This window comes from Nicotiana attenuata, chromosome 2 (genome assembly GCF_001879085.1).
Source record: "Nicotiana attenuata strain UT chromosome 2, NIATTr2, whole genome shotgun sequence".
Lineage (NCBI taxonomy): Eukaryota > Viridiplantae > Streptophyta > Magnoliopsida > Solanales > Solanaceae > Nicotiana > Nicotiana attenuata.
The window spans coordinates 75,897,147-75,904,645 of record NC_031990.1 but is presented as its reverse complement, the minus strand read 5'-3'; the positions used below and the strand labels follow the sequence as shown (position 1 = coordinate 75,904,645).

General features: G+C 44.8%; 1 pseudogene; it reads left to right on the top strand.

The window, feature by feature from the left end:
- Window positions 6,194-6,939, top strand: LOC109223096 (annotated as a pseudogene).

The window sequence follows — 7,499 nt, the reverse complement described above, 5'->3', positions numbered from 1 at the left end:
CCACGGGGATAGGACCGAATGAAGTTGTTCTCTAGGCTGATGGATCATTCGTGCGAATCGTTGACACTTATCACATTTTTGACAAATTCCTTGGTATCTTTTTCCATGCAATCCCAGTAGTAACCTACTCTGATAATTTTCCGAATCAAAGACTCGGCGCCGGAGTGATTCCCACAAGTGCCTTCGTGGATTTCTCGAAGGACATAATCGGCGTCTCCCGGCACCAAACATACTGCCAACGGCCCATCGAACGTTCTCCTATACAGTGTTCCATCTTCATCCAATGCAAACCTAGCAGCCTTGGCTCGTAAGGTCCTCGATTCTTTGTGCTCCAGGGGAAGTTTTCTGTTCTTCAAATAGTCAATATATTTATTCCTCCAATCCCAAGTTAGGCTTGTTGAATTTATCTCGGCATGACCCTCTTCAACCACAGACCTTGATAATTGGACAACAGCTCCCTGGATGATGTCATCTTCTTCAACCGAGGATCCCAGATTAGCAAGTGCGTCGGCTTCGCTATTTTGCTCTCGAGGCACGTTGTCCAGAGTCCATTCTTTGAAGCGGTGTAGAGTTACCTGTAGCTTATCCAAGTACCGTTGCATTCTATCTTCCCGAACCTCGAAGCTTTTGTTTACTTGGTTTACGACCAACAGAGAGTCGCACTTGGCCTCGATGACTTCTGCTCCCAAGCTTTTAGCTAGCTCGAGACCTGCAATCATGGCCTCATACTCGGCCTCATTGTTAGTTAATCTTGGAGTTCTGATAGATTGCCTGACAGTATCACCTGTGGGTGGTTTCAAGACACTACCGAGTCCGGACCCCTTCACATTTGAGGCACTGTCCGTGAAAAGGGTCCATACCCCCGATGTTGTACCGAGTTTAGCAGGAGTTCTTTCTCCACTTCGGGTACAAGGGTCGGTGTAAAATTGGCCACGAAGTCAGCCAGGATATGAGGCTTGATGGCTGTGCGCGGTTGATATTAGATATCGTACCCGCTAAGTTCGACGGCCCATTTGGCCAATCGGCCGGATAGCTCGGGCTTATGCAAAATGTTTCGAAGAGGGTAAGTGGTTAATACACATATAGGATGACATTGAAAATAGGGTTTTAGCTTTCGAGATGCGCTTATCAATGCAAGTGCTAATTTCTCTAAATGAGGGTACCTAGTTTCAGCATCTCCTAAAGTTCGCCTTACATAATAAATAGGAAATTGCGTACCTTGCTCTTCTCTAACTAGTACCCCACTTACCGCTATCTTGGATACTGCCAGGTATAGATAAAGCCTTTCGTCTTCCTTCAGGGTGTGAAGCAGAGGCGGGCTTGACAGATATCGCTTTAATTCTTCCAAGGCTTGTTGACATTCTGGGGTCCACGCGAAATCTTTTTTGTTTTTGAGCAAGGAAAAGAACCGGTGACATCGATCCAATGATCTCGAAATGAATTTACCCAAGGCAGCTATTCGCCCAGTTAGCCTTTGCACGGCCTTCACACTATCCACGATCGTAAAATCTGATAACCAGTGATTTTGAAACATTTTATACTCCTTCTTGCTTATGTTTTGATTGGAAATTCGTACAAAATAGTCCCAAAAGGCTCACAAGTTGTGCTTGATTGCATGTTTGATCAACAAAGTGACAAGATGTCAAAGATCAGCTCAAAAGGAGTGAAACTTGCACAAGTACTAAGACAAGACAAAGCTCAGGCAAAACAAGGCCAGTGCGGCCGCACTACATTCTGTGCGGTCTGCACTGGGAGATTCAGAGAGCATGATTTCCAAGCAAAGAGGCAGTGCGGCCGCACTACCATTTTGTGCGGTCCGCACTGAGATCAATGCGGCCACAGTCCATTCTCTGCGATCCGCAGTGAGGAGAATCAGAGAGTTGCAATTTCCCAGTGTCAAGCCAATGCGGTCCGCGGTCCATTTAATGCGGACCGCACTAGAAGCCTCCACGGTCGCAGTCCATTCTCTGCGGTCCGCAATGCCCAAGTTCAGAGAGCAGTTTTGTCAAGTCCAAAGCCCTAGTGCGGATCGCAGTCCATTTTGTGCGGTCTACACTAACCCCGCAGGGGCATTTTTGTCCAGAATTGTCAACTTAGTATAAATAGCTTCTTTTCAATTTTTTAGGTCAAGCAGATAGATTTAACCGGTAGTTGCGCTCATGACTTCGGTTTTCTTAGCTATTTTGGGCAACTTTATCTTCATTTAACATTGAATCTTCTATTTTATCTTAGTAATTAATTAATATGAATTGTTCTTCATCTATTTTTCTTCTTTAATTATGAGTAGCTAGATCCATAAGCTAGGGTTGTGGCTCAACCCTAGTGTGGGTAATTGATGGGTCTTGTATTTTAGGGCTAAATTGATTATGGGTGTTTGTTATTTAGGCCAATTTCATGGCTAATTGCTGAGCTAGTGGTTGCAAACACTAGTTTGTGTTGAGTTGACTTAAGCTCTTCTTGAGAAAGAGAACCTAAGTCTCCGAATTTGGTCCAACAAGGATTGGGGTGTACTCAAGAAATTGATAGCCCCAATTAAAGGGTTAAACTCGAGAGAGTAATACCCGACTTGAACCCTAGTTGCCTGTGCAAATTTGCATACCCAATTGGTCTTGAGAAAGTCAATTCGGGCAAAATCACTCAAACCACCGAGAGGTGTAGAGTGGGTAAAGTCGTGCAAAGGTTATATCATACTCCCCAAATATGTCAAACGTGTCCTAGATTCAAGTACCCGTCAATTGACCACCTAGGCGGAAGTCACTACCCTAGTGCCTTCTAAACCATTTGAACAACCCGTAGCATTATAACTCTTACCTTAATCTAGTTGCATTTACCATTTGTAGTTTGATGTATAGTAGAAGTAAAACAAAAACCCCAAAAATGTTTAGAAGTGTAATTTGGAACACATATGCAACTCTACACTAGATAGATACTCAATTCCAAATTCTAGCTCTCTGTGGATATCGATCCCGACCCTAAATCGGGTAAAAGCTGCTCCGACCCTCTCTCGCTACTTAATTAGTAGTGCGGAGTAATCCGCGATCACTTTTTGGCGCCGTTGTAGGGGAGCTAACGGTTTTGGCTATCTATCTAGAAATATTTGTGTTTTGTTCTTCTTTCCTTCTTTGTTACTAATTTGTTTGTGTCAATACATCAGGTACAAAATGGCATTAAATGCTAATGACCCTCTTGGAAACGTGAATGCGGGGGAGGAGGTAGATGATAATGGAGATGAAGAGGTGCCTCTTGTACCTCAAGGACAACGTAGAGGCCGCTAGGCCATTGCAAATGACAATATTCTAGACCCTCCTCCGCCACCTCCAAGAGTGGATCCTAGAGTTCTCCCAACCAAGGCTATGCGAGTGCTATTGTTCCGCCCCGGATCTGGGCGGGCAATTTTCAAATAACCAACGTGATGTTGACATTATTGGAGCAGCGTGGGTATTTCACAGGTGCTCCCACTCAGAATGCGTACAAACATCTTGAGGGGTTCGTGGATACCTGTTGGGGGAGCAAGCAAACCAATGTGTCCGAGGATGCACTTCGATTGAGGCTTTCCCCATTCTCACTTAGGGGGAAAGCACTGGATTGGCTTGAGCGACTCCCCAACCATTGCATCACAACTTGGGATGAGTTGGCGGATAAGTTCATTGCCAAATTTTTCTCACCAGGGCACATGGCAGCACTTCGGGATGAGATCTTAGCCTTCAAGCAGGAGCCTACTGAACCATTGCACGAGATTTGGGAGCGATACAGAACTATGGTGAAGGAATGTCCCAACAATGATATGACAGAGGCAATGATACAACAGACCTTCTATCGGGGCATCAATACAACGAATCAGTGCATAGTGAATCAGTTGGCGGAGGGAAATTTCATGAAGCTGCATTATGATGAAGCTTGTGCTATTCTTGATGAAATGGCTGGCACATCCTCCGCTTGGCAAAGTAGAGCCAATGTTCCACAGGGTGACCCCACGGTCACTCATTTGCACAAAGAACTACATGACCATGGTCAGGCTATAGCAGAACTTACAACAACAATGAACCAATTAGCAAAGGCGCAATTGCAACAAGTTCAGAATCCTCGCCAAGTAAATGCTATGGAGGGTGTTAACATGCTTGTGAACAATAGAAGACAGAGAGGTCAACAGAACCAAGCGAATTCGGATCAATTTGATAATGATTGTGGTGGATTCCAAGATGATTGTTATGATGGGCAGAACGAAGAGGTGCAATATGTGAATAATTACCAAGGCCAAAGAGGCAATTCTTCCAACCAACAACAACAATGGCGATCCCAGGGCAATTGGGGTAACCAACAACAAGGCAACAATAACTGGAACAATCAACAACAAGGAAACAACAATTGGGGAAATCAAAATAACAACCGGAACAATCAGGGAAACTGGGCAACAACAACAATTGGGGTGGAAACAACAACAACCAAGGTGGATGGAACAATAACCAAGGAAATCAGGGGCAAGGATTTCAAAGGCCCCCAATGTACCAACAATCAAACAACCCACCACCTTTTCCATCCCAAGGTCCTAGTTCTTCTAGCAATGATATGGGTAGAATTGAAATGATGTTCGAACAAATGATGAAGAAGATGCTCAATTGGCTTCTCATAATACTTCCATTAGAAATTTGGAGGTGCAACTAGGCCAAATCTCTCAGTCTTTAAATACACGCCCTAAGGGTGCTCTACCAAGTGATACGGTAGTGAACCCGAAGGGCGGGAACAATCATGTTATGGTTGTGACCACTAGGAGTGGACGAGGCGGTGATGTGAATGCCTCCAAACAAAAGCAAGTTGTGCGTGATGAAGTTGAGTTGCAGGAAGATGAAGTTCCTTTGGTAGTTGAGAATGTGGTTGATGAAAATGTAAACGAAGAAGTGAGGATCGATATTCAAGATGCCGAGGTGGAAACACAAAATGACGTGAACCCGTCTAGGGAACACGTAATTGACATGCCGGAGCCGGTTGTGCCAAAAGCCAAGGCACCCTTGCCTAGGCCACCTCCCCCTTATCCTCAGAGGCTAGCCAAGCAAAAAAATGAAAATCAATTCAAAAAGTTCATTGACATGATGAAGAGCTTATCCGTTAATGTTCCTTTGGTAGAGGCTTTAGAGCAGATGCCTGGCTATGCTAAATTCATGAAAGATTTGGTGACAAAGAAAAGATCCATGGACTGTGAAACTATCAAGATGACCCACCAAGTTAGTGCTATAGTACATTCAATGGCTCCGAAGTTAGAGGATCCTGGTGCTTTCACTATCCCTTGCACTATAAGGAGTGCAGACTTTGCTAAAGCTTTATGTGATCTAGCGGCAAGCATCAACTTAATGCCCTACTCAGTTTTCAAGACCTTGGATATTGGGCCTCCGAGGCCAACTTCCATGCGATTGCAAATGGAAGACAGATCAATGAAGCGACCATTGGGTATTTTTGATGATGTGCTCGTCCGGGTGGACAAATTTATCTTGCCAGCTAATTTTGTGATCTTGGATTGTGAGGTAGATTTTGAGGTCCCGATCATATTAGGGAGACCTTTCCTTGCTACGGGGAACGCTCTAGTGGATGTGGAAGCAGGGGAACTCACTTTCAGGGTGGGTGATGAAAAGGTTGTTTTTCATGTGTGCAAATCAATGAAGCAGTCCAATTGTACAGAAGTGTGTTCATTTGTGGATCTTGTCACGGCTGTGATAATTGATGATACCAGTGCAATGATCAATGTAGAGGACCCTTTGGAGGCCGTATTGTTGAATCTTGATGTCAATGATGATGAGGGCCAAGTGGAGTGCGTGAATGCTTTACATGGAATGGGCTCTTATTCTTATGAGCCTAGGAAACTCACTTTGGATCTTGAAAATAGAAAGACCCCTCCAACAAAGCCTTCAATTGAGGAACCTCCGGTGTTGGAGTTGAAGCCATTGCCTCCACACCTCAGGTATGAATTCTTAGGCCCTAATTCAACTTAACCAGTTATTCTTTCCTCTTGTCTTACTAACATGCAGGTAGGTGCCACATTGGCGGTGCTCAAAAAGCGGAAAAGGCAATTGGATGGACTCTAGCTGATATTCGGGGAATAAGCCCCGCATTCTGTATGCACAAGATTATTCTGGAAGATGATGCAAATCCCTCCTTGGAACATCAAAGGAGGTTGAACGAGGCACTGCAAGAAGTTGTGAAAAAGGAGGTGATCAAGTGGTTAGATGCCGGCGTGGTGTATCCTATCTCTGACAGCTCATGGACTTCACCGGTGCAGTGTGTGCCGAAGAAGGGTGGTATAACCGTGGTGACCAATGCTAATAATGAAATTATTCCAACTCGGACAGTGACCGGATGGAGGGTGTGCATGGACTACCGCAAGCTGAACAAGGTGACCCGCAAGGATCACTTCCCATTGCCTTTCCTTGACCAAATGCTTGATCGTCTTGCCGAGCGTGCCTTCTATTGTTTCTTGGATGGTTATTCGGGGTACAATCAAATTTTGATAGCTCCAGAGGATCAGGAAAAGACAACACTTGTCCATATGGCACCTTTGCTTTCTCTCGGATGCCCTTTGGGTTGTGCAATGCACCGGCAACATTCCAACGGTGTATGATGGCCATTTTCACCGATATGGTGGAAGATATTTTGGAGGTGTTCATGGACGACTTTAGTGTTGTGGGTGATTCATTTGACGAGTGTTTGAACAATTTGGATAGAGTGTTGGCCCGGTGTAAAGACACCAATCTTGTGCTAAATTGGGAAAAATGCCACTTCATGGTTGAGGAGGGCATAGTGTTGGGTCGTAAAATTTCAAAGAATGGTATTGAGGTTGACAAAGCCAAAATTGAGGTGATTTCAAGACTTCCTCCCCCCACTTCTGTCAAGGGGGTTAGAAGTTTTCTTGGGCATGCGGGGTTCTACCGGCGATTTATCAAGAACTTTTCGAAGGTAGTGAATCCCCTGTGCAAGCTGCTAGAAAAGGATGCAAAGTTCGTGTTTAATGAGGGATGTATGCAGGCCTTTGAAATTCTCAAGCAAAAGTTGACCACCACCCCGATCATTACCGCACCCAATTGGAGCTTGCCTTTTGAGCTCATGTGCGACGCGACTGATGTTGCGGTTGGGGCAGTTTTGGGACAAAGAGTGAACAAAATGTTTCATCCAGTGTACTATGCGAGCAAGACAATGAATGAGGCTCAAAGGAACTATACGTTGACTGAGAAAGAATTGTTGGCTATTGCGTTCGCAATGGAAAAGTTTCGGCCATATCTTATGGGAGCCAAAGTCATAGTGCACACCGATCATGCCGCTCTTAGGTATTTGATGACAAAGAAAGACTCCAGAGCTAGACTGATGCGATGGGTCTTATTACTCCAAGAGTTTGATTTGGAAATTGTGGACCAGAAAGCTAGCGAAAACCAAGTGGCGGATCATTTGTCCCGCTTGGAGGAAGAAGGAAGGCCGTGTGATGGCCTAGAGATCAATGATGCATTTCCCGATGAGCA